Source organism: Gallinula chloropus, assembly GCF_964237585.1.
Source record: "Gallinula chloropus genome assembly, chromosome: 1".
Lineage (NCBI taxonomy): Eukaryota > Metazoa > Chordata > Aves > Gruiformes > Rallidae > Gallinula > Gallinula chloropus.
In genome coordinates this window covers 208,632,153-208,659,392 of record NC_140085.1, presented here as the reverse complement: position 1 = coordinate 208,659,392, position 27,240 = coordinate 208,632,153, and the positions used below count along the sequence as shown (strand labels likewise).

The 27,240-nt window shown below is 36.8% G+C and overlaps 1 protein-coding gene across 1 annotated transcript in view; it reads right to left on the bottom strand.

Moving 5' to 3' along the window:
• Positions 1-20,303, bottom strand: part of SGCG (sarcoglycan gamma) — a 91,748-nt gene extending 71,445 nt beyond the window's left edge. The window contains exons 1-2 of the mRNA XM_084279155.1: positions 20,277-20,303; positions 19,150-19,241 (exon numbers count right to left, since the gene is read on the bottom strand). The gene's annotated coding sequence lies outside the window, so the exon portion shown is untranslated. The remainder of the gene's footprint in view (positions 1-19,149; positions 19,242-20,276) is intronic.
• Positions 20,304-27,240: the final 6,937 nt, after the last annotated feature.

Below are 27,240 nucleotides of genomic sequence, written 5' to 3'. Positions count from 1 at the left end.
GACTGTACTACAGAAGTTTGTTCTCTATCCTAAGGTGCTGCTTAACTTAACTATCATAGTTCATTATATTCTTGCCACAGTTGCCTTTTTGTGGAGATGCAACTTGTTTCTTTGAATACTCCCACTAGTAGTTGCCTTTGTAGAAGCTAGAAAAAAAAAATTAATCAGCCAATATAACAGATGAAGAACTTCCCTGACATCCTTATCTTTCTCTGTCCACTCCTAATAAGGGGCTATTTTAAGGTTCTTCTATTTTCTTTCAAATTGAGCTGGGATGAGATTAAATCATTCCACTGCTCAGTAACATTTAAGCATGCAGAAGCTGTACAGTGGGGCTCTGGTACCTGTAATAGCTGTTAAGCCTTGCAGTATTCCTTAGTACAACTTTCACTTCCTCATAGATGAAGGAGGAGAAAACCAGGGATCTGCACTTGCTCACTCCCCAACTACAAAACATGCTACACACTGGCACTGCCTCCCAGGGTGGAATTCTCTACTTGTGCAGATTCCAGGGGTTTATGCTCTTTTGCCACTTGTCTGATATTTGCAACTGGTCTGATATTCCATGATGCCTTTTAATAATATTTTAGGGAAATACTGCTCATAGTTCACCTTCCTGAAAAAAGGTCAATCTAGATTTCACCAGTGGAGCAAATTTTAGAAAACTGAAATTAAGAATTCTTGTCTTAAAATATTTGGGAGAAACCAAAGGGATCCTAGTGTAGTCTATTGAGACAACGTGAGTCAAATGCAGGGTAATAGTCATGCCCAGATCCTTAAAAGCTCCTTAGCTCAGGATCCAGCAATAGCTCAACCAAAAATATGAATTCCATTGAACTCCAAACCTTGTTACTGCTTTCAGATCTTCTAGTCTAAGATAGTTACATACACTAGGTTCAGAAGTTATGCAAATGTTGATAATGATGAGCACATAAAGACTGGTAATTCTACTGCAGTAACTTTCCTTCTCTCCCTGACTTGGTGCATTTTCTTCCCTCCCCTACTCATAATGATGAACAAGTCAAGAAGTAAAGAATGAAGCTTTCTGCTGAAGAAGAAGGAAAGGTGGTGTGAGGATGGTGTGACACAGCTTGTAGGATAAAAAGGCAACTTCCATTGCTCATGCTGAGAAGAGATGCCTGAAGCACAGTGAAGACATTCCCTTAGTCACTACCTCAGGAATACCTGCTCTACAAATAGAGGGCTGAAAGTTAACCACAGCGATTCAGATATATTTATTATTATAACTGATAAGAGTTGTATAGAATTGTGTCTTAGCAGTGCCTTCCAAATCCAAGAATGATTCATAAGGGGATGATTATCTGTTCCTTTTTCATTCTTTTTTTTTTTATGTACAAGTGGAAATAACAATGAGGGTAAATCAGAATTAAATATGAATGCAGAAAATGCTACTGTTTAAAGAAATCTTTCTTGGTAGTACTAATGTAATTAAAACTTCAAATGTATTCCTGAATGAGAAATAATACACCCTAGGCTCTTAAAAAATTCCACAATAATAAATTCTTGATCAGTAAACAATGTATTTTGACATGGAAGTTACAAAACAAAAACAATGAAAGAAAACTAAATGGACTGGAAGAATGCTTAACACCATAGTTAAACCCAACCCCAACGTTAAGAGGAACCATTTAACTGGCTGTGTTCATACTGACAAGTCTTTAAATTACTAGCTCGAGCTCTGCAGCACCCATCTTGAGACACGTGGGAGAAAGGAACAATTTTAGGCAAGGAATGCTGAGAGCTACCCTGTCCTTAAAAAAAAGGCTAGAAGAAACACCGTTCCTCACCTTAAAATTTAATCAAAATCCCGTCTTTGTGGAAAATAACACCAGTGTGCATTTAGTCCACTGTGTAATGGACTTTCTCGCTAAGGAGAAACCAAAATTAAACATATAGGGATGACTTTAGGATCTAATAAGTTTTCATCTATAAATTATAACATGATTGTCTCTACAAATGATTCTGAGAGCTGAATAGAGCATCTTCTCCTATTCTGATCATTTGATCCTTCTGGGTATCAAAAGGCTTTTCTTCAGGTGAAATGGGAAGGTTTCCCTTCAGGTTGTCATTCTTTGCAAGTAATATAGCTTTACAATGCAATCTAGGTATTATCTGACACTCCAAGGAAAGAAATGCAGAGAAGATGGCTGGCAAATTTACAGAACTTTTACTGTAATCTGCCAGAGGTAGTTTTTGTTCACTAGGATTTTAGTTCTTTTATTCAGTGACAGCTAAATGATTCCCTTATTCAGAGCAGACATGCACATTACATTGGATGCAGATAAGGTCTTTCTATCCAGTCCTTATTATAGTCATTTGCTGGAAAAGTCTGGCATTGAATTCTTAAGATAGTTTGCAAGTAACATAATGAACAAAATTCTGAACAAAACATCTGATTATAGAATTTTGTCTAACTTTGGATATGTAAAATCAAACAACTGTTTTGTTCTCCAGCAAGACTGACAGTTACCATCTGCAGTACATAAATTATCATGTTATGATCTATGATCCCAGATAGCCAATTTAAAATTATTTAAAAAGAAGAAAAAGAATTAAATCAGACAAGGATCACTTGAAATCAGAAGCTAATCAGGAAAATCAAATTAGATATTTAGTACAACCAAGATTTAGAAAAATAATGCTGTATACTGAAATGCATATTATTTTACGAGTAGCTGTCAGTACAACTTGATATGACAAGTTGCTTAGTTTCAGTACGTATGAACACTTTGAAAGTATTCTGAATGTTTAATTATAGGGATTAAAGGTCAATGAAAATTTTTTTTTACTGTTTAACATTCATGGCAATAGAGGAAAAAAAGATTTCATCATGAAATAGGAACTAGAACATGTTTGTAATGAAAAGGGAAATACATACAGCTGTATCATTACAAACTCTTGTAAACTGATGAAGTGTTATATAAAAATCAGTGATTTAAAATAAATATTTATCCTCTTATTATTTATAAGCATGAAGACAGACTCTTTTCAGTGGTGCCCAGCAACAAGACTAGGCAATGGGCACAAACTGGAGTACAGGAAGGTCCATCTGAATATGAGGAAAGACTTCTTCACTTGAGAGTGACTGAGCACTGGGACTGGCTGCCCAGAGAGGTTGTGGAGTCCCCTTCTCTGGAAACATTCAAAACCTGCCTGGATCCAACCTGCTCGAGGTGATCCTGCTCTGTCAGAGGGTTGGACTAGACGATCTGGCTAAGAGGGCCAATGGGTTCCTGGGGTGCATCAAAAGGAGCGTTACCAGCAGGTCGAAAGGAGGTGATCCTCCCCCTCTACTATGCCCTGCTCAGGCCCCACTTGGAGTATTGCATCCAGTTCTGGGCTCCCTGGTATAAAAAAGACAGGGATCTCCTGGGAAGAGTCCAGCAAAGGGCTATGAAGATGATTAAAGGAGCATCTCCCCATGAGGAAAGGCTGAATGAACGGGGCTGTTCAGCCTTGAGAAAAGAAGACTGAGAGGGGATCTTATTAATGTTTATAAATATCTCAAGTGTGGAACATGGGGGGAAATGGCCATTTCCTCTTTCTATGGCCTGTGGAGTCAGGACAAGGGGCAATGTCTCCAAGTTGGAGCACAGGAAGTTCCACACCAACATGGGGAAGAACTTTTTCATAGTGAGGGTGACAGAGCCCTGGGACAAGCTGTCCAGGGGGGTTGTGGAGTCACCTCTGGAGATATTCCAGCCCCGTCTGGACACCTGTCTGTGCAATATGAGCTGGGGAGCTGCTTTGGCAGGGGGGTTGGACCCGATGATCTCTTGAGGTCCCTTCCTAACGCCTACAATTCTGTGATTCTGTGATGTCCAGAGGCCCCTTCCAACCGCTGAAGTTCTGGGATTCTGTGAGCCATTCAGTAGTCATGATACATTAACCTTGTCTGGGGAAATGTTACCAGAAACTTAAGTATGAGCAGAAACTTCTAAAACTGGCTGAAACATTTCTCAGTGGTGACAAACTGATTTTTAGGATTCAAAAAATAGTTACATTTGGACACATTTTTAGAGAGTCACCAAATGAATACTTTTTCTGGTACACAGTGGCCTCAATTTGCTGACCCAGGCCATTTTTTATGCTAAAAAATTTCCTACATTTCACACAGAATAGTAAACTACGCAGGGTCAAGGCCTGTGCTGTGAACACTTGTGCTCTTTGACTGACAGTGTGCATCCTGTATCAACTTGGCCTATACACCTAGCACTCCGCCAGGCATGGCCTGGGGAGAGCATAGAGGAGGGGTCCCAAAAGCACACTCCATTTGGCTGGGGATGAGAATGAGTTATACAGATGCAAGGAAAAAGAAAAAAAAATACCCAAACCATTCAGCTCTGTTCAAATGAACATTACCCCATTATCCTCATTTCCCACTTAAGCAAACTATTTCTCCTCCATTAGTTTATGTTAATAAGAGCTTGTGATACCATTTACATGGTCTAAATTAAATATATTGAGCAGAGTAATAACGAGTTCTAAAATAGCAAGCAACAATAATATTCTTATATAGATTAAATGTAATAGACATTTCACTACCTTTCTTTTGAGGAGATTACCAAGATTATAAAATCCCTGTGTGGTGAATAAGAATGCCATCTGAGCAGTTTCAAACCTCCTTCTCAGAAAAATTTTCTTGCTTTTATAAAAGGGAATGATTCCTCATTGGAAATAGAAAAGTGTTAGAAACTTGTCACAGTCCAGAAGCGGCGAACAGTTTTGCAACATGTGGTAGCTCCATCAGGCTATAGAATATAACCACAGTTTATGTTTTTAATTAAATTTGCATGTGGACACAAAAGATTCATTCTAACTGATAAAATTCTGGAATATGCTCTCATTTTTCCATCTTCCCTGCTACAGGGAATACACCAAATTGTAAATGATTTGAAAATTCTATCAAAGGTAAAACATACTTTTGCTCTTGAAATATACATTTTTGGTTTGTTGGAAACCTGGCAAGCAATTTGACATTTGAGACATTTAATGAAATAAAAATTCTTACTCTTGATACCATGTTTTTACACTACAAACTGTTATACCTGCAAAAGCAATACATTCAGACTTGGAAGAAAGTGCCAGACAAAAAATAAGGACATGTGAGTCTGCTATTTATTTCCAGACTGCTCTACAGTCTTGTATCCTCAAGTACATATTAAAATTTCTACATCCACCAGGGAAAAGCTCTTTCATTTGGATTTACAATATCATTGGCCAGTCCAGAAAAATTACAGCACTTCTGAGACAACTACAGGAAATATGTATTTTTAAGACATTGACTTTATTCCTTAACTGTTTCATATTGCATTACAATGGGCAAGGAAGATGTCGACAGTACCTTCAGAAGTCTGCTTGCAAACATCTGATGGTCTCTGCTTACTTTACATTTTACTTATTCTTAAAAGACTGTTCCTTTAAAATCCCTTTATAACCATTTATATAATAGAATATAACAGAATGAAGGTCACATTTTGGCTTACAGTGACACTACTGCTGTTTTATTTGTTCAAATATCAAGACAGCTATTCTGCCTGGGGGTATTTTACCTACTCTGAAAATGCTAAAATTCCCTTTGTTTTCATAGAACAATTAACAGCAATTGCATAATATTTGAAGATTTATTTGTGTTTCTCATCACTGTTGTACACCATACGCCAGCTGTTGGAAGAATAGGTGATGGGAATACACTGTTGAAGCAAAACTAGAATCATGCAGTTAGCAATACCTAAATATATTGTTAGCTCATGGGGCAAAAAATTAAGGTAAAGCCATGTTTGATGCTATCTTGCTTCTTTTACCAGAAAAGCACACAAAGAACTTTTTTCCTTATGAAAATGAGTGCATACCATCTGGTCCTGGTGACAGAATAATTATTAATTTTATTAATTTGTCCCAAAATATCTTCTACTGACGTTTTCATTTGGGACATTTCTTCAGAGTCATCCTCCAGAAAGAAGAGGCACATACAAAAATTTCCCCAACCTCCTCAATGGGGAATACTGTTGTTAACTCCTTTTGGATTTTCTTTTTGAAATTTCTGAAGAAAAAAAAAAGTCACTGCCAAGACAGTGATTCAGGTATGGATGGCTGGGTACATCTAAAATCATTTAGGAAGTACTGCAAAGCAGACTTTCTGCCTCCTGATCAACCAATAATAACTTCATGCTTACCAAAGCTAACTGGTGATACCCTGGAGTAATCCAACACAGGAATTCTTGGATGTTATAGTCACAAGACATGAAGGGCTGGTCCTCGCTACCTCTGATCGTGAAGCAGTCCAGACATGGCATTCCAACAGACAGTTCAACTTTTATGATCACATCTTTTATGTTACATAGGAGCTTTTTTAAGGAGTAAGAACTACTGAGATGGGACCCACCTGACCAATTTGGGTAATTTGATAACTTAGTGAGGAAGGTGCATCACAAGAGGGTTTCTCTAGCCTTATAGAAGTGCATGCATGGGCGGCAGCTAAGAAGCATCCAGGGGACAGCATGATGGAGAAGACTCTTTGCCTTTCCTTATAAAAGTCTGGGTTGGAAGGGACCCCAAGAACCATAGAGCTCCAACCTCCCCTGCCACAGGCAGGGACACCAGCCTCAGGCCTGGATCTGCACAAGGTTGCCCAGGGCCCCATCCAACCTGGCCTTGAACACCTCCAGGGATGAAGCATTCACCACCTCTCTGGGCAGCCTGTTCCAGCCCCTTGCCACTCTCTCTGTAAAAACTTCCCCCTAAAATCTAATCTAAACCTTCCCTCCTTTAGCTTCAATCCATTCCCCCTTGTCCTGCCATTATCTACCCTTTGAAAAAGTTGATTCCCCTCCTGCTTATATGTTCCCTGTTTATATGTCCAGATCTATGGACAAGTTACATTCTGCTAAGAATCTGCTACAGACTCCCAGATGAAGTACAGCTGGAGGATGGACTGGATGATTTCCAGAGGTTCCTTCCAATCTAAATTAATCTAGGATTCTGTAGACTTTAGAGCTGGCCTTTTATCACCATTAATAGTTCACTTATTTTATTCTTGAGTTCTTTCCAAGGTCTTTAGTGGATATCTCCTTATTTTGAATATTACTATATATTTTCTCTACATTTGCCCTGCGGATAAGCTTTTTCTATACCCCTTTTATTCTGAAATAGATCCTTTAATAATTACCCCTGAAAGGGCTCCAGTTTCTTTCACAAATGACAGAAACACAAATAATTAATTTTGCATACTTCTTATATCCTTTGCTTCTCTGACCACTGTTTTAAGACTCTGATCATCCATTTACCATACAAACTACCTGGCAGGTTTTGCTCATTGTCATGTTTGAAGGAAGATTTATCATCACTTATAATGTTCATTGTTCCTTAAACGTTTTTGCCCAGCAGTATCATGTGTAGATTTAAGGTGCCAGAATTCATGACCTTTTCTATTTTATTCATTTGCACACAGCTTCAGATTTGGGAAGTAAAACTTATTGCTTCTAATTATTTTTTCTTAATCTTTTGATTTGCCATGCTGAGTTACTTTTGTCCTCTCTGAAACTTTTTTTTATAGAGAGCATATATCCAATCTGTCCTTCCAATATAATACTCATAAATGTTTTCTGGGATGTTTTCAGCTTACTTTCAGCACCTTCATCCTTACACAGTTAACTCTGAAGCTGAGCAGAAGTCTGGTGTGGATTTTTAACTTGAAATGTACACACTGAGTAATTTTCATATATTTGACATGCATAATGAACTATCTTATTCTGTGTTGGAAAGAAGGTGAACCTAAGTTGAAACTTAGATTACTTTGCTAATATAAAATATTGATAATTTTGTATGGCAAGAACATATTTTCAGGAAGAACATGTGATCTGGTTTATGTTTAATTGCACAAAATCCCCCCAACTTTGCTGACAAAATTTCAGTTTACTCATTTGTAGAAAACCCCCAGAATTTGCTATGTCTTTTTGACTGCAATTTAAAGTACTTCGAAGGAGCTAAGTTGTTAGTAGTATGCACCATTGCACCAAGTATTTCTGATAGTAAAAAAGTCCTGTCTTCTCTAGATAAACATGGTAAAGTCACACTAACCTGAATTTAAATAATATTCCTTCATAAAAAGGTTAATAAAACCAATGTCACTATTTTAAGTAATAAGAAATCTTGATGAATAGTTCAAAGAAAATACACAAAATACACAACTTTCACCCTACAAGGTATACAGTTTATTTATTTCAAGTGCATTTATTTAGCATACTGCCTATTTGGAAAGAACATCTAAGAACTCCCCTTAAGTGATCACATTCAAACTTTTATTATATCAGGAGGTCAGCAGTAATACTCCTACCCTGGCTGATATAAACAGAGTTCTGGCTACTTTAGAGTCATTTCTATGTCTCTAGGTATTGCAGACATTAAGAGAAGAAGTTTATTTGAGTAGTTGACAAAATGGATGCATCCCATGCTGTTTGTATTGATTTTTAAATTGCTGCTCTCCATTACTTTATTGCTCGGATGCTCTCAATTACTTTAAATTCCTCCTTTATTATCAATGTACACTACCTTAAGAACAGGAACCACAAACGTTTACTTTGGTGAAGTAAACACATAATGAAGTCACACTCTGCAGATAGGATCTGGTGTTTTGTCACTTTGAGTTGCATTGAAGATTAGTTTTCTGTGTACAAAATTTAATTTAAGGACCATTAAATGCATCTGAGATTTGGTTTTCTGGCATTCAATTTCCCTTCACTGGAGATGACACCAGGAGTGTCAAAATACTGGTAGGCATAAACTTTTAATTTTTGGGGGGTCATTTGTCATGTTTTTTCTGGTTATGTATACACTTAGGGGAAGTGTGACATATGTGCCACAATTGCAAAGCTAACTCAGGGGTAATAATCTTCACTGGGGTTGTGAAACACACTGAAAGGCTTGGAGTTCTTTATAAGTGTGAAGGAAATGAAAACAATCCTGATGGAGACAAATCATGAAAGAATCTCTGTCATAATCTTGTGTAGATGTCTACCAGACAGAGAAAAATTTTAGATACTTAAAAAAAAAATTCTAAAAAAAGCCATTAAATATTTTTCTATTTGAAAAAACTTTTAAAAAACCCATATCTTTTTTATTTTCTGGGTCTGTGATAGCGGATCCATTATATCAAACAAAGATGATTACCAGCAAGGCCTAAATGTATCTTGTAGAAATACTGTTCCTAGTGCAAATCCTACTTGGACAGAGCTTTTAACATTATCCTCAGTGTTGTTCTCGGGAAAAGTGTTTCATGTCCTCAGTACTGGGAAGAGGTACTTTCTATGACAGCAAAAAGAAACAGCTCTACTTAAACACATAAAGATGTATGCATTGGCATAACCTTTTCTCTTTTTCCTGGCATTGCTGCAGCTTTTACGAAAGCGCTATTTTCAGGTAGCATGCTGTTATCTCTTCAGAGGCAAACTTCCAGTTCATACAGTAGACTTCAGCACAATTACAAAACAGATAACTTAACTCCTTTCTGCAGTGCTTTCCTAAGTTGGCTGAGGACCTTGAAAAGCTGTTTATTTAGCCTTGCTGAAAGATTTCACATGGTAATTGGAGTTATACTGCTATTCTGTGAAGCTTTTTTTGAACAATGAAGTGAAAATACACCAAGGAAACATGGAATAGAACTAGACAGAGAGGCTATAGCTGAAAATTAATCCTCATATTTTCTCTGCTTAATTCAAGTCATTGATCACATATATGTTTCAAAAAATATGAAAGTACAACAATTTGACCTTGCATTTAGAAAGTGACAATTTCACCTTTATTGAAAACTCACATGAAATGAAACTAAAAATTCAAAATTCACTTTCTTTTTCAGCAGCAAGGGAAGCAAAATGCTTCCCTGTATACGAAGCATCTCACGATATATTTTAAACTTCTGCCCTTTTCTGATGAATTTTAAATGTCAATTAACACAAACTGATGTGTTTCTGTTGCCTTGCAGTCCTGGTCATACCAGCTTTATTGCTCGTTTTTACTTACGCAGGGGAGAACCGGATTATTTAGTGTGTATTAGACGCATAAGGAAATCATCACAAGACTGTACTACAGAATCCTTTTTTGGTGATGTTGACTTCAACTGTTTAGACAGCAACCGACTCTAAGCTTCTTCAGCAACCGTGACGAAGCAATAATGCACTGCAAGAAGACAAAAAACCTACCAAGATGTATAAATACTGGTTTTGATCTGTATGCCACTTCTTGGATTAAAACCACGAGGAAACACATAGCTTATCTTTAATTAGCTGCAAAAACAAATGAAGCACAAACATAACTCCCAAGTATGTTAAGTAGGTATGCATTTAAAAGTAAACTAATAGCAAATTCTCTCATTCAACCTAATATATATAGTCTGTGTATCTCAAAGTAGATTTTTTCAAAGAATGTATTTAATTCAAAATGGTAATAAGTAGTTATTAGAATTCTTACCTTTCAATTGAAGTTGATTTACTGATGTAAATCACATACTGTAATCTGAAAAGTAAAAGTTATTTTTGGCATATTTCTTCATTTTAAAGATCATAATTTGGGAAACTGGAAAAAAAAATCTTATTTGTATCAAATAACAAGCAAACTACATTCTCCAGGAGCGACGTCTATAGTTTCTAAAGTCATTCTTTAGGCATATGCAAGAAAAGACATTCATAGAGCTCATATATTACTTGCTGTTTTAAACTCAAATTAGAACTTGTTTACTCATCAAATATAGACAACAGTGCCTGACATGTCAGTCAGTTTTTGTAGCCTGAGATCTTACCAAAGAACCAAACCAGATCATTTAAAAACAAAAGAGGAATATTTTAACAGGAAAGTCTAATAACATTACCAGTATACTATTTGCTACCTGTCTATCCACTGCAGTATTATTTGCTTTTTTGACCATAAATAATGAGCAACAAACTAGCTCCAGAGCTTCGAAATTTTAACCATAGTTTGTGAAAAAAAAAAAATTAAAGGTGCTAAGACCAACTCCCTAAACTGTTCCTTGTAGGTCTGAAGAAAACTGCAGCTCATGATGAAGTAACTGGTTCTGAAATGTAGTTAATAAAAATTATTTGTAGCTTTTGCATGTGCTCAGATACTTTACTGTCTGCACTGTTGACTGGATTAGACCCCTGTTTCAAGATAAAAACTTATTTCACTGTGTAGGGATCACTAATCCTGAAATGTTCTTTACAATCTAACAAAGCCTTTACTTGGAAAAGGAAGTTCCACAACAGCATGAACAACAGGTCCCATGTATGTTTAAAAACATCCTCATCTGATGTTTGGAAGATAAGCTGCATGGTCAGTTAGAGGCAGGCAGAAAAGCATTTACATTTTTATTGAAGAACTCTGATAATTGCCCTAACAATAAACAAACATTTCACTGATCCCAGACAGTGGTAATATAAGCATTTCTCCAGGAAGAGAGAGCTGCAAATTGGGTTTTCCTAAACTCAAATTCTAGGAAGGTCAATGCAGGTTTCTAATAGCAAAAGAAAGATAAATGACTCTAAAGCTTAGCTTCTTCAGGTTCACTCAGTGGAAGTTTGCAGGTGGTTTGGACTGTTCTCTACTGTCTGGGCAACTAAACTCTGCCTAGGACATATTTGGATTCCTTAATTGGCAGTTAAAGAACAACCTTACACACATTTCTGGAAGGTAATCCTGCATCAGAAAGGCTTTAGTTCCATATAAGGAGAACTCTGTACAGAAGTAAAAAGCCTTCGTAGCTTTGAAAATCTATTATTTCAATCCGAAAGAAAAAGGTGGATAAAATTCAGATGAAATATGAAATCATCTATCACAATGTTGAAATCTATTTCTGGACAGGCATAATGGATTGTAAACTTTCTTTTTAGCTGTGAGTTAGCAAAATGGGAAGTTAGTCATGTAACAAAGAAGAAATCTCCACAGTGTAACTTAAGTATAGTAAATTAACTACTGTGAGTTGACTCTTGGGGATAAGAGAAAAATGTTTAGCAGTGGGTACACTCAAGAAACAACATGAGAGATATTGTAAAATGTGGGGAGAAAGTCTCCAGGGAAAACTGAAGAAAGTAACAAAGAGGAGGTAAAGGTAGCAAAAGATGGAATCTTCTAATAAAGCAAAGGAAGAGAGAATAAATTTACTTTCTGCTGCCTTTGTTTTCATTATTTTATATTCTATCCATTTATATGCTTCGCTTACTAAAACCCCCCAAATTGAAGATTATTCCTATTTTTTGAATACTAGCTTTGAATTTTTTCCAGTGTTACAAGTCATATGTTACTAGATACATGAGGATTTCTAACACGGGAAGACGGTCATTTTAATATTCTTAATTTAAATAGCATTTCAGATGCTTTCAATATGGCTAAGGAGCCATGGCTTTGTCTTCCATAAACATGACTAAAATAATTTAAAATAAATTACCAAGTGTGAATCACAACAGTCAGTTCAATAGATGTTTAACTAAAAGCAAAATTAATACAATATACGAATCTAAATGTAAAAAACCTCCTTTTCACAGATGGTGAAAATCATTACTGACAGAATTTCAATGACATATACAATTCAAAAATAATGTGTGTACTCAGAAAAACACAAACAGTATTTTCATCAAATATAGCTTACAAACTGTTTCTTCTTTGTTATGACAATACATTAATAAAGTCTTATACAAGTTCATGAATATAAGAACGGCATTTCTACTTGAAAGCATTATCTTCACACATGCACTGAATGTAATTATTAAATGACTCATGAAATCATGCAGAATGAAATATACTATTTCAGAATGCAGTTCTATGTTTAAGCAAGATAACAGTTTTCAGAAGCCTTCTTCAGTACTTTCATTAAATGGAAAATACCTACTACAGCACACCCAAGCTAAAAGTAGAATGTAACAGGGAAGAATATATTTGTGGGTAAAATAAAGAGTAGGACTGAAAAAGTAAACAAGGTTTTTCTGCATCAGGTCTATGTGAGCACTTGAGACTAGAAAAGTAATCTGAAAAATGGCATGGGCAGCATAGGACTACCATTTCCTATCCTGGTCTTGCCACCCATCCTACAGAAAGTCTGGGTCTATCTCCATAAAACTCTATACTACATCCATCCATACCACATAAAACTTGGCAGAGTGCTCTCTGAGTAAACTTTCACCTCTTTAGCCCTCAAATGTAAGTGTCTTTTTGTTAGAACCAGAATATATGCTACAAGTCTGGTGGTGTAATACGAAGTTATAAAGCTTATCAGGGTACTGTTTCAGCAACCTCAAGGGAACCAAATCTGATGCAGCCTTGTTTGCCTCACCCATGCTGACTTTGGGAATGTTTACCATGTTCTCTCTCTCTTTTTTGGCACTCAGGTCAAACCTTGCTATCTCCCATGACATAGCCTGTTTGGTAAACATGATGCACTTCTCATGTTGAAAGCAGACATAAAATCTCAAACTTTGCAGACTGGATCAGCTAGTCATACAACCAGGGGAGTATAACCAAGACCAGCTGGTAAACATAATAAAGGGAATACTCAGGAAAATTTTTCTGAACAAACTGAGAATCCATTGAAAAGTTACTCTGCAATAGACCTCTGCAGCCATTAGCTAGATAGTTGCACTTGAAGACTTGCAGTCAATGGCTTGATATCCAAGTGTAGACCAGTGACAATGGGTGTCCTTAGAGGGTGGTATTAGGACCAGCACACCTTTATCAGCAACATGAACAGTGAGATTGAGCATACCCTCAATGCAAGTTTAGCAATGACATCAAGCTGTGTGGTATGGTCAACATACCTGAGGGAAGTGATGCCATTCAGAGGGACCTTGACAGGCTTGAGAGGTGGGGCTATGTGAACCACAAGAAGTTCAACAAGGCCAAGTGCAAGGTCCTGCACATGGGGCTGAGCAATCCCAGGCACAACTACATGCTGGGAGGACAAGATATTGAGAACAGCTCTCCCTGAGGAGAAGGACTTGGGGATTTTGGTGGATAAGAAACGCAACATAAGTCAGCAATGCATACTTGGGCCCAGAAAGCCAACCATGTCCTGGGCTGCATCAGAACCAGCATGACTAGCAGGTCAAGGGAGGTGATTCTCCCCCACTACTACACTGTGGTAAGACTGTGTCTAGTGCTGGGGTGCCCAACATGTTGGAGCAAGTCCAGAAGAGGGCCACAGATATACTCAGAGGACTGGAGCACCTCTCCTGTGAAGACAAGCTGAGATATTTGGGATTGTTCAGCCTGAAGAAGAGAAGGCTCCAGGCAGATCTTATAGCAGCCTTCCTAAGGGGCCTACAGAAAAGCTGGGAAGGGACTTTTTGCAAGGGCATCTAGTAATAGGACAAGAGGTAATGGGTTCAAACTCAAAGAAAGGAAATGTAGATAATAGGAATTTTTCACTGTGTGTGGCAAGGCACTGGAACAGGTTGCCCAGAGAAGTTGTAGATGCCCCCTCCCTCCCTGGCAGTGTTCAAGGCCAGGTTGGATGGGGCTTTGGGCAACCTGGTCTAGTGGAGGGTGTCCCTGCCCACGGCAGGGGTCTGGAACTAGATCATCTTTGAGGTTCCTTTCAACCCAAACCATTCTATGATTCTATGATTCCACCTCTACATCTCATTATTGAAAATACATATGTACATGAGTCTTAGAGAAAACCTTCAGGATATAGATAAGCACACACAGAAACATATCGTGTCTTAGTGAAAACGGGGTGGTTTATAGCTAGTACCAGCAATATACAAACTTAGCTTTCACTATACCCCATTTTTAAAAAATACTGAGGTACTTCAGCCCATATTTCTTTTCACATTCTTAACAGAAGTAGTACTTCATCAACCACAGAAACATAACCAATCAGGCCATGAAAAGCAGCAGCTGTTTAACAGCTTTTGGCAGATACACAGAACAATTTAATGAGAAGACTGGCCTAGGTAGCCAAAGTTACAGATGAATTAAATAGTGAGAATATTGTTACCCAAGCTGAAAATTTGACCAGGATATTCAATTAACCTGTTATCCAAACTGCCACGATGCTTTTAGCCTGGTTTAATAAATAAAAATGCAATCATACCCTATGTCACTGTCTAAACCATCTCTGTCTCCTATTCATTTCTCTCCCTCCACAATAACTTTTGAGGCACTTGGCCAAATTCAACGAAATTCAACAGGCAAATAAAGATCTCTGAAATACTTAATTCCTCCAAACTTTCCAAAAATGAGACAGAAGAGAGAAAAACAAACCCTATTTATGTCTCCATTGAGAAACTGCAATGGGCAAGGTGACCTTATTAGGTATCACAAACTTGTATGAGAGAAAGACTTCATAAATGTCTCTGTTACAGAAACCCTTCAGTCACTGCTCATTAAACATCTAAGACAACCAACTTTGAGAAATAAGTCCATAGGCAATCCAGCTTACTTAATTCAGAGTCATGAAAATAATTAAAAACTCTAAGAGGTCAGGACTTGGGATTTGTATCTCATGTGAAAGGCATTACTTTTCACAGGAAGGAATAAATCTCACAAAGCTATTCAACCAAGAGGATCTTTATACACCCAACTTTTCTGTGTCTTTTGACTGAGGCTTGGGTTTGTATGATACACTATGTCCATTTCTTTCAACTTTTCCTCCAATTTTTTATCTCTTAGCTTAAAATATGCATAGCTGTGTGAATATTCTCAACACTAGGTATAGCCACACATATCTGTATAATGCCAAAACTATTACACTAAAAACAAAGCTTCAAACTGTTACTAAAGCCTTATGATTATGAATAAAACCTAAAATACAACCTGCTTTTAACCAGTGATTTTTCAATGAGGAAAAAGTTGCATGTTATTATAAAAGTATAAAGGTTGAGAGAAGAGATTTTAAATGTTTCACTCTAATGCTGGGCTTAATTTCAATTCTTTTGTTTTTAAATTAACTCCATGCAGTAGTTCTTACCCTTTGGTGATATTCTAGGACAATTCACTCTTCATTACAGAATGGAAAGGAAGTCTGTATCTAATATATGAATATCACATTTGTTTAGAAGATAAACAGATATTCATCTCAGCTAAAGTGGCATTAGTTGTGACTTTGTATCACAACCAAAACTTCCAAAATCTTAACTCTGCAGACTTTCAGAACTCTATGGCATGAAGTTATAATAGTTACTATAGTTCACTCATAGATTACTCATTTGGTTGTAGCAATGCAGACCTGTATTTATCTCATCAAACACAGATGACATTGGTCATACTTACCTAGGCCCCCTCACAGACAATCTAGAGATTTTAGGATATGATTCATCTTCTCTTGAAGTAAGAGGAGATTTAAGACAGATATGATAAAACCAACCATATAGGAAGCCTAGTTGACTGGTGTATATGTCAAATCACATTCTTACACTTTGGTAATATCCTTTTCCAGTAATTTATGTGCTCATTCTGATGCATGATTAAATATTCAGTGTGAGCACCTGTTGGAGAACAGAGTCCAAGCATCATCCAATAAATAATTTTATTATGAATCAGTAACCCACTGATACCTAGTTAGTCATTTTCTTTCACAAGATTATCCAAAAAAAATATATTTAAAGTCGATTACAAACTTGGAAAAGGACTTCTGAATAAACATAGCTGGACACATATTAATTCAAGCACTCTTCACACAAGTTAGAACCGATTTTAGTAACAGTTCTTCAGATGGAAGTTTATCATCACACTGTCAAACCAAAGAGAAGTGTTTAGCAGAAGCACAGATCCATTCTGGATTAAATCTAACTTTCAGTACGTGATAGATAAACTCAGAAAAAATTAGAACTACAAATATCAGATGTTTACTACTGCAAAGCAGATATTTATATAAGTACAGTAATACAATATTGAAAAGATTTTAAAGTACTAAAAGTTAGTTTCTTAATATTATGGAAGTGCAACCTTAAACTATGCAACTTAATACTGTATTAAAATGTAAAAACCAGGTGTAATTAAAATATCAGAATCTAAAATAAAAATTGTATATAGAAATGAACACCTACATTTAGGTCCTAAAATAAATCACATAAAAATCAACATGATTCTTACATAAGGATAGAATCAGCCTGAAATGTTGCACAGAAAATCAGATGGGGGAGGAGCTCAGTTTATCCATGCAGTAAGTAGAGAACAAAGAAAAAAACAATTCAGTTACTAATTTGCTAATATTTAAATACAAAAATAAAAAGAAATTTTCAAAACTTTTTACTTACTTTTGAGATCCGAAACAATGTGGACTTCTGAATAAACTACAATCAGTCTCTTCCCAAGAGAGAACTGTCTAACTTTTCCACTACTTTCAAATCTGGAGTGGAAGATATTTTAGGCCTGGCCAAATACCACTGGAAGAAAATTCGTTCACATGTTTGGCTGTGTTTTGCATTCCATCCTGTTGCTTTGGCATACAGACACAGCTAATTTTAATCTGTGACATAAGCGGCTAATTCTGCTGCTAAGATGGTTGTGTACTGACTCCAGAAATGAGGCAGACACTGCCCCACCATAAGACATAATCAATCCACAATGCACACTGAAATGGCCCAACCTGACACATAACACCAACTGCCTTATTAAAATCTGGGAAAATGCAGAACTTCATAGAATCTGCATGTAAAAACTATCAACATAGCTGCTGAGAGCACTCAGTGCAAAATCAGAAACACAAAGAATATTCTGCTTTCTTTTCTGAATATATATGTAACATCCAACTGAATTTTAATGGCAGTTTTTCTGAAATTTTAGTGCTAACATTATTCTAGCTATAATCTATACTGGCTGGTATATAAAGTCTCTTTGAAGAAACAGAAATACATATAATATACCTATAATAGCACATATGAATTTTATAAAGTAACTACACTGAAAATTACCAGCCTTTCAAAAAAGTGAAGCCATTCTTGGTATTGAAAGAAGATGCATATAGATACCGAGAGATACAAAATAAAAAGTTGTATATATTGTGTCTTTTAAGACAATATTATAAAAACTATATATAGTGGCATTTAAGCCTTGAGGCCCTTTAAGCCTGGAGTTCTCAAATAAAGGAACAAGAATTCCAACCCAGTGCTGCTTACATTAGTCTGACAATAAAAACACTGTCCAATAGACTTTCTGTTCAACCTACTTAGGATATTTTAGAATCTGTGCTCATAGCTGTCTGTAATTAAAAAAGCATTAAAGCATGTCTTTGTAAGATTTACAGAATAAAATTTTTGTGCTATGTGAAGCACTGCAATCATCATCCATATGTCTGGACAATTCCATTTCTCAAAGCCCAGTGTTTCTAGCCATGTACTCACACTGTTATCATGCCTCAGAAGATGAAGCTCCTAGCAGACATTTAACAGCTGCAGATCATAAATTTAGGAGTGACATAAATCCAACTGATCACAGGCTTACAAGACAGTTTTTCCCCTTTATGAATTCTGTGGCCATTAATCCTTTATCAGATTCTGTTTACATATATAAATAGAGAAGTTCATTTCTATACAAAGGAATTAATTCACTGGTAACTGACAAAAAAGACAAATACTTTTCATAACAGAATATTTATCAATACCTTTAAAACAGCTTTTGTATTTAATCTCATGGAATTATAGAAGATAAAACTGGGATGAAAACATTTGTGTATTGTGTTAACACCACAGCTTTTCTTTAATTGAAATTATCTGTAAGTATTAGGGGAAGAAACTTATAAATACCAGATAGTTTTGGAGGGTTCATTATTTAGTTATTATTTAAGTGATGGGGTATTCATGTCCAGGGATTTCCTGAAAACTAATTTGTCCATTCTTGGAGGATTGGATAAAACACAATAGAATACCCACCAAGGCAACATTTTAATTGCATTTGAATGTTTCCTTTTAGCATATTTGCAATTATTTGATTTCTCTATTTATAAAAAGGGTGATTAACATGGTGCCCAACCATAGAAAAAGATGACATTGTGTCACCCAGTAGGTCTCTTTATGGACAGAACTTTTAGATAATTTTTCACATAATACAACTCTTATTGGTCTAGATTCATGATGTCTTTTGTCTGATCTTCTACCTCATATCTGTAAACTGGAAATTCTAAAAATGAAACGAATAACTATATACCTCAGTTAGTATCTTTTGAAGTTCTCATGAAGTAGGACTGAAGCAAGAGCAACTGTCAGTGAATTCTGTATCATCTGAAGGCAGCTGTCTTCCTATTTAAATGGAAAGGAAAGAGAAAGGAAAAATTTTCATGAGAACAGGGAAAGAACAAGATACATTCCAGAATTGCCTTCCTGATGACTTTAACTAACAAAAGCTCACAAGAGATGGACCAAAATCCTCTGAGATTAAAATTGTAGAACACAAATTCAACACCCAATGCCTGTTTGGACTACTAATGTTGATGACAGCACAGACTACAGTAAATGAGAAATAAATATTAGTCCAAAATCTATGTGAACAATAATTAAAAAGATTGCTGTTGAAATGTTAAAATTCTATTTAGCATTAGAACACGAGTACAATGAACCACAACTTCTATTGTGGGGTTTTACTGCCTTTGTATAAAAACTCTTTCTCTTAATCCAGTAATTATCTTCATAGTTCAAGAACACTGATGTCCTGTTCCTCATCAAAAACTGCCAACCTTCTTTACAATTGGACTTTGAAAGCCAATGACTGACAACTTAGTCCTGGAAGTTGACTAACTAGGAGTATTTGCAAAATTATGCCATGAAAAAGCAACCAAAAATGATAGACAAATCATGGTTGAATATTCTGCCATTAAAAGATGTCACATTCTTTTAGAACAAAAAAGTAAAATTTTTAAAACATTCTGTGTATACTGACAAGATTTCAAGAACACCTGCTTGTCCCTTAAACTACAAGACAACACAGTGGTGGAGAAGACTATGATTATCATGTATCAGTTTAACTAATTCATCTAACTAAAACAGACATAGAAGCCATTTGGTTCTATCTATATCAACTTTTCCAACTTAATTAAGTATTTTTCAAGTCAGTGACATGTTTAAAGAGTGTGATAAGGATTTATTAATCGAAGGGCATGTAGGGAAAAGGGAGAATATTCTAGCCTCTGTGGAAAACAAAGTTCACCTTAGAAGTAAAGTCCTAAATAAGAATAACAATAACAAAACCAACAACAGCAACAACAATAATAGTAAAGCCACAGATAGCAAAGCATAGCATAACATAGAATAAAACTATTTTAGTTGGAGGACACTTACAGTGATCACCTAGTCCAACAGCCTGACCACACCAGGGCTGACTAAAAGTTAAAGCACCTTTTAAAGGGCATTGTCCAAATGCCTCTTAAACACTGACGCACTCGCGGCATCAACAACCTCTCTGGGAAGCCTGTTCCAGTGTTGGACCACCCTCTCAGTAAAGAAATGCTTCCTAATGTCCAGTCTGAACCTCCCGTGCTGCAGCTTTGCACCATTGCCATGTGTCCTGTCACTGGATCCCAGGGAGAAGAGATGACCAATTATTAAATTGTAAAATTTTATTCTCCATGTTCCATATTTTTTGATTATTGGAAGAAATGGGAATATGTCCATAGAGTCTTATGTACTGTAGTCGGGAAATAGATCATCTGTGCAGTCAGAAGACTATCTGACTAGTACTGAAATCATGCTCTTAATTCATCTGCAGTATCTTTTTCCTTGTGGCCTAAGATTAGTCAGTCAGACTCTCCCCTATAAAAAAAAACAGAAGGAAAAAAAAAGAGAGAAAAAAAGGAAAGAAGTCCTGTATGCCCTCCCTCCCGCCAATATATCTTGTATCCCCAAAATTTCATTGCAGGAGAGTAGGAGTTAACTTCAAAAGAACTTAACTAAGAATACAAGTCTTCCACAGCTGATCAACTGTAATTATGTGGCAAACAGTAAATATAGCTAAAATTAGGTTCTATGGATGTGAAACTCTGTATGCAACAGAATGTTTGCCCTATGAGTTATTAAAGGATACCCTGATAAAGTTTCAGAAAGGTCAACTATTACAGCAAAAGCCATTTACGTTAATGATATAATAGCACTTTGAAAAAAGTAAAATTTATGTAAAAATAGATACCTATTAGATTTACCAAATGCAAAATTCCCCCCAAATCACATAGGGCATTTCTCTCTTATACTGAATGCAAAAACCAAACCAAATTCTCAAGCAATTCAAGTGGAGGATAATTTTGTTATTGGTCATAAAATACAAAAATTGGAATTCCAAGATCTGTGGGGAAATGTCCAAGTCATAGAATCATAGAATGGCATGGGTTGGAAGGGACCCCAAGGACCATAGAGTTCCAACCCCCCCTGACACAGGCAGGGACACCAACCTCCAGCCTGGATCTATACAAGGTTGCCCAGGGCCCCATCCAGCCTGACCTTGAACACTTCCAGGGACGGGACATCCACCACCTCTCTGGGCAGCCTGTTCCTGCACCTTGCCACTCTCTGTGTAAAGAACTTCCCCCTAATATCCGTCCCTTAGTTTTAATCCATTCCCCCTGCCACTGTCTACCCTGTTAAAAAGTTGATCCTCTCCTGTTTATACACTCTTTTCAGGGACTGGAAGGCTGCAATGAGTTCCCCTCGCAGCCTTCTCTTCTCCATGCTGAATAAGCCCAGCTCCCCCAGCCTCTCTTCGTAGGGGAGGTGATCCAGCCCTCTGATCATCTTTGTGGCTCCTCTGAACCCTCTCCAACAGCTCTACATCCTTCCTGGACACAGGACTCCAGATGGGGCCTCACAAGGGCAGAGTAGAGAGGGACAATCCCCTCCCTGTCCCTGCTGGCCACCCTTCTGCTGATGGAGCCCAAGATACCATTGGCCTTGCAAGCTGCAAGAGCTCACTGCTGGCTCATGTTAAGTTTCTCATCCACCAGAATCCCCAAGTCCTTCTTGGATGGCTACTCTCCAGGAGTTCTTCCCCCAGTCTGTATCTATGTCTGGGATTCTTCTGGCCCAAGTGTAACACCCGACACTTGGCAGTGTTGAACCTCATTAGGTTCACCTGGGCCCGCCTTTCCAGCCTGTCAAGATCCCTCTGGATGGCTTCCTTTCCTCTCAATTTCTTTCTTCTCAATTCTCATTCTTGTGCATGTTAGTCAACTGTGAGCTTGAATAATGATGCAACAGAAAAATCACCTTTTCAAAAAGGATTTTTTCCAGTTCTGACTTCCAACTGCTGTTAGAGGCTCTAATGAAAAAAGAACTGTTGGAAACAACTTCTTAGTGTTTCCCTCCAAAGCATTTTAAGTTGGCTATTTTTGATGTGCTTTTTTAAGGATAGGACAGCAAATCATTTATTGGCAGATTGAGACCTTGCCCTTTCCTAAGAATAGGGCCATGATGACTATTCAGAAAAGGATGTCATCTTCTAAACCTGAGCAAAAGAGGGAGCCAAAGTAGGAATTAATCTTTCACATATAAATAGAAAGGAACATTTTGAAAGTTACTATTGTGCCTAACAGAGCTATAAAAATGTAATTGTTTTAAATAATTACTTAAACAAGTTGGAAAATACTCCAATAGGAATCTTTTGGAATATAAGTGCAGGACCCCTGAATGTTCAAGGTTTGAAGGGAAAGCTGCCTTGACTTTTCATTACAATGATACTTACAAGGAGGTTCAAACCAGCATTGAATCTCAGAACATTTTTGTTTTATTAGAATATGAACAAGAAAACATTAAAACATAAAAATGTGAAAATGACTACGCAAGATAAGGTAAAAATAAAAGGACTTTTCTAACTGCCCAGAGTGTCAGTGCACAGGAGGTCCTTTTGTCTGGTTTCTAGGAATTCTTTCCATTTGTGAGCACAAACAGCTGGCTAAGGGTCTATTGCCCGATCATCTCAGCAGTATTGCAATCTCTGCTTCAGCTGTTACCTCCCAGCAATTTGCTGTCACACTCCTCCTTCTCTATTCCTTTTTTCTGCCACATTCTCTCACCTGGACTCCACCCCAGTATGGCCAATGCCCGCAGAAACATGAACCTTTTCCACCTCCTGTCCACCCGCTCTACTCCCTCTTTTCAAAGTAACTTACACACAAATTGATTTCATATAAAAGAGATTCAATCTGTTACAGAGAGCTGGTTGATTTTGGTTTGTTTTTTGGGGAGGGTGGAGGGGGAATTAAATGGGAATTTGTTCTTGGATTGCAACTTCACACAGTTGAATTAAAAACTATTTCGTTTCTGGGGGGTTCATTCCATATGAACCTTTAAAGTGGTTAAGTAGTGAGGCAACCCATGAAAGCTGCATGTGTGCTTCGTGCTCGCTGCTCTACGCTGTGCGAAGGTGAGCCTCAGACGTGAACTGGAACAGATGTAATATGGGACAAATCAAGCAAGCTCTGGTTTGTAGACCTTTTTCAAAGAGTCTAGCTGAGGACCCAATGACTAAACTGGAGTCTCTGGCTTGCATGCAGACTGGAAGACACAATGAAGAGAGCTTGCTATAGCAGTATCTTAAAGCTCAAAGATGTTGCCTAAGCTAATACTATGGAGACAACAACCCTCCAAACGTTAAATGTTCAAGCAGATTTCCAACTATTTTGTCCTGTTACATAGTTGGTACAATTCAAGCATTCAAGTATGAAATTCGACTGCTGTTGGCTTGAGGAAGTTAATTATTAACTCTTTCTCAGGAAGAAAACGAGAAATGTGTACTTTGGTTTATATGAAATTCTACTATATACTAGACAGGAGAGTTGAGTAAAATATTTTTTAATAGGTTCTTTATTTTGTACATTGAGATTTTTATTTTAGGGTATGATTCACGGTGCAGCTACTCACAGCTCCACCTGCAAGCACTTTGTCACAGGCAGAATAGTCTATTTACAGTTGTATTCTGTACAGGATGTCAAATTACTTCTACAACAGATGTCAACAATGCTGACAATCAACAGAGAACCACGTTTCATGTTTTGGGTCATAACATTTCCTTTTACATCCCTTGCCCTTTATTAAGAACAGAAGTAAAACCCCCGACTCCACTAAATGTCCAGAGCAGGATAGTTGAGTCTTCTGCCTTGGGATATTTGAACTCAGAAGAATTCAAGTGAAATACATGGCTATCACCTAGCATAGGTGGCTGTACAAAACAGAGAACTAGTAGGATAGGTCTTGGAAGCTTTGCATCTGTACCCATGTTATCATATTGAATAAAGGCTTGTATAGATACATCCCCTAAAGAATATGATGAGTTTACCTCTCTGTGTTGCTTTCCTCCTATTTCTTTCATTTTTCTTGTATCCTTCCCTACTCACAGATATATTACAAGCATAGCTGATCAAGAGATATAAAAACCTCCCCCCATTTTCTTTTATGAATAAATGTTATTTCTCAGTAACATAATGTATATTTAATTCTGACATAATAAAGCAGGTGTATTTTATCTGCATTTGAAGCACATAAAAGCATCTAAAAATTTAAATTATTTAAATCCTGTGATTCAGTAACTACTTCTTCAGTTAGGTTAGGAAGTATGATAAGGGAAAGACAGAAAGACAGGAAGACAGAGAGTCAATGCACTGAAGAAAAATGTTTCCTCTTCAAAAAGTTTTAGAAGTGGAAATATGATAATTACAGTGCTCTGGACCTGCCACTGTAATAGGAAACATAGTCCTAGAGCTTATTCCCTGGTAGATTCAATGCCCAGAAAATTATTGTAGTAGATTGCTATTTTATACATGGAGCAACTGACTATTGACTTATTTACATAGAAGGAACCTGCATTCATTTAATTTCTTAAAGCTGCAGTCATTAATAACAATGATAGAAAGATAGAACACCAGTAAAATACTTAAGAGAAAAAAGACAATGTTAATACATTGCTTCTTCCCTGTTAAACTGGAAAAAGTTATTGTGAGATGGTTTTACCAGAGACCAGCAACTATGCTCAAAGAAAGAGGATGAGTAAGACTGGCTGTTTAGCTAGTATAAATTAAATTAATACATTCTTAATAATGTGCTATGAGTCCTAAGGACATCTTCTTTAACTTTTTTTGTTCCATACATTCAGCTTTCAAAATCTCCTACGTACATCAAAAAAAGGAACAAAAATTTAAAAGATAACAGAACAAACCAGAAAATTAATAAAACTGAAGGAGGAGTAAACCCAAAATATGTTTTAGGTAATATGTATAATATGGTCATTTGCTGAACTACATCTTGCTCCAAAAGAAATGAGGATCTTGGTATAAATCAATTAGCAAAACAAGCATATATTGAATCTCTATCCTAAATTGTATTTAGCAATAATCTAGACAAAAAGAAGTTTTAAATATTTTCATTTTACATGATTGATTGTGTTCACATGTTCTGATGAATATTCAGTATAAAAGACAAACAGGAATAATGAAGGCTTCAGCAGTATAAAAAAGTTACATGGGTTTACATGATCTATTGCTAAACAATTTGTCTTTATACTTACATACATAAAACAGACATCTGAAGTGGATTTGCTTAAAACTCACTTTTCTTACAGTGAGCTCCTCAAAGTAAACCAGAAGTTTTTAGCCTCAATTACATTACAAAAATGTAACTTTTTTTTTCTTTCTTTTTCATTTTTTTTTAAAATAGAGAACCAGGAATCAGCCAGGTAAGACAGAATATAAACAGAATAAAGCTTTTAAACGAGTAGTTTCCTGCCCATTTCTCTTTGATCAAATAGAATCCTTGCTTTCATCCCTGATGTCTGCCCCCCCTGTAATTTTATGAGTTGCAGAAAACTCTGAAGTTTCCTCCAGAATCACGGAGGTTTCCATTTCATCACCTGTGAAATATGCCTTGCAGTTCTGTGGCCTTTGAAACAATTTCTCCTCTTGATCTTTCCTCTGGAGCTGCAGGCTCCTAGACCTTTCCTGTGTTCGTCTCAGCCTTTTTACTCCTCGGTAAACTTGTGCTTTCCCAAATAATCTTTTCTGAAGTATTTTTCAATGTTCTTAAGTAATGAACAACTTCCTCTGTCTTCACGAGTTCTTACCTGATTCGATCATTCTTACTAATGAAACACAGCAAATAAGAAGAACAAAAAGCTCCCAATTTAGGTAATTAGCTAAAGGACAAAATAATTCACTTTTCTTCAATGGGTTACACAGAACATACCACACTTAACTAAATCATGTGTTCTTTGAAATCAGACATATTTCCACTGTTGATGAATGAAATGATTTCTTGCAGACAGTGTAGGAAAAGCTTTTATCCAATACTGATTATCTCTTGTGGGTTTTTTGGTTGACAAGATAAAGCCACGTTCCCAAAGCATTTTACTTTTCCTTTAAAACTATGCTACAAAACACTGGATAATGATTTTCCATTTTACAAGTTGCCATTGTAGAACTGTTCCGAAGAAGATTACTCTTAATTTTGCACTCAAAATCATACTACAGTCTATGACTCACTAAAACGATGTCAGGAAAACAAGCCTTGGCATTATAGTACGAAAAATGGGGAGGGGGGTGGGTGACAAAAGTTGCGATAAAAAGCATTTTTAGTGCTATGAAGTAAAGCAGCTGAAACAATGTATATATTAGCTATTATTTTGCAAACCAGAAGTATACAGTACTTTGAAGCATTTCCATGTTTCACTTTGGAACTGTGTCGTAGTCCCTTACTCCTGAAGTGCTAAGGTGAGTTTAGATGCATAGCATACAGGTACAGAGTCAACCCAGCAAAAGAGTTCACAGGAAGAATTCATCACCTTGAAGGCCTAGGCAGTCTTTGGTTAACAAAAGGCAGTTACATTAAAAATATAATTTAACTGATGCTTTACTGAGATTACTCCATGGAGACTCTGTACATGGACCACAGTTAAGAATGCCAGACTAATGTATTTAATCCAGAGTCACTTTTCTGGATCATGATGATTCTCTTCATCAGGCAGACAATGGAAGGTCAGCATTTAGCTGAGATCCTCAGGAGGTTTTGCCCCTTATGATGTTCTAGGAAGACAAAAGAAGGCCAATGGAAAGGTAGCTGAAAAAGGACAAACACCAACATAATAAAGTAGCAATCTGTGCTCCAACCTTCTGTGGAACAAAGTCAAGCAGCTTTTAAAGAGCAAGAGTAGAAGAGTACAGCAAACAAGTTTTAAGAATCTGGTTTGAAGATCTGAACTTGTATACTTGTAGAGCTTTAGTACCATAGGTTAAGTCACAGCCCTTAATCCTTCGGATCTTTTTTTGAGCTA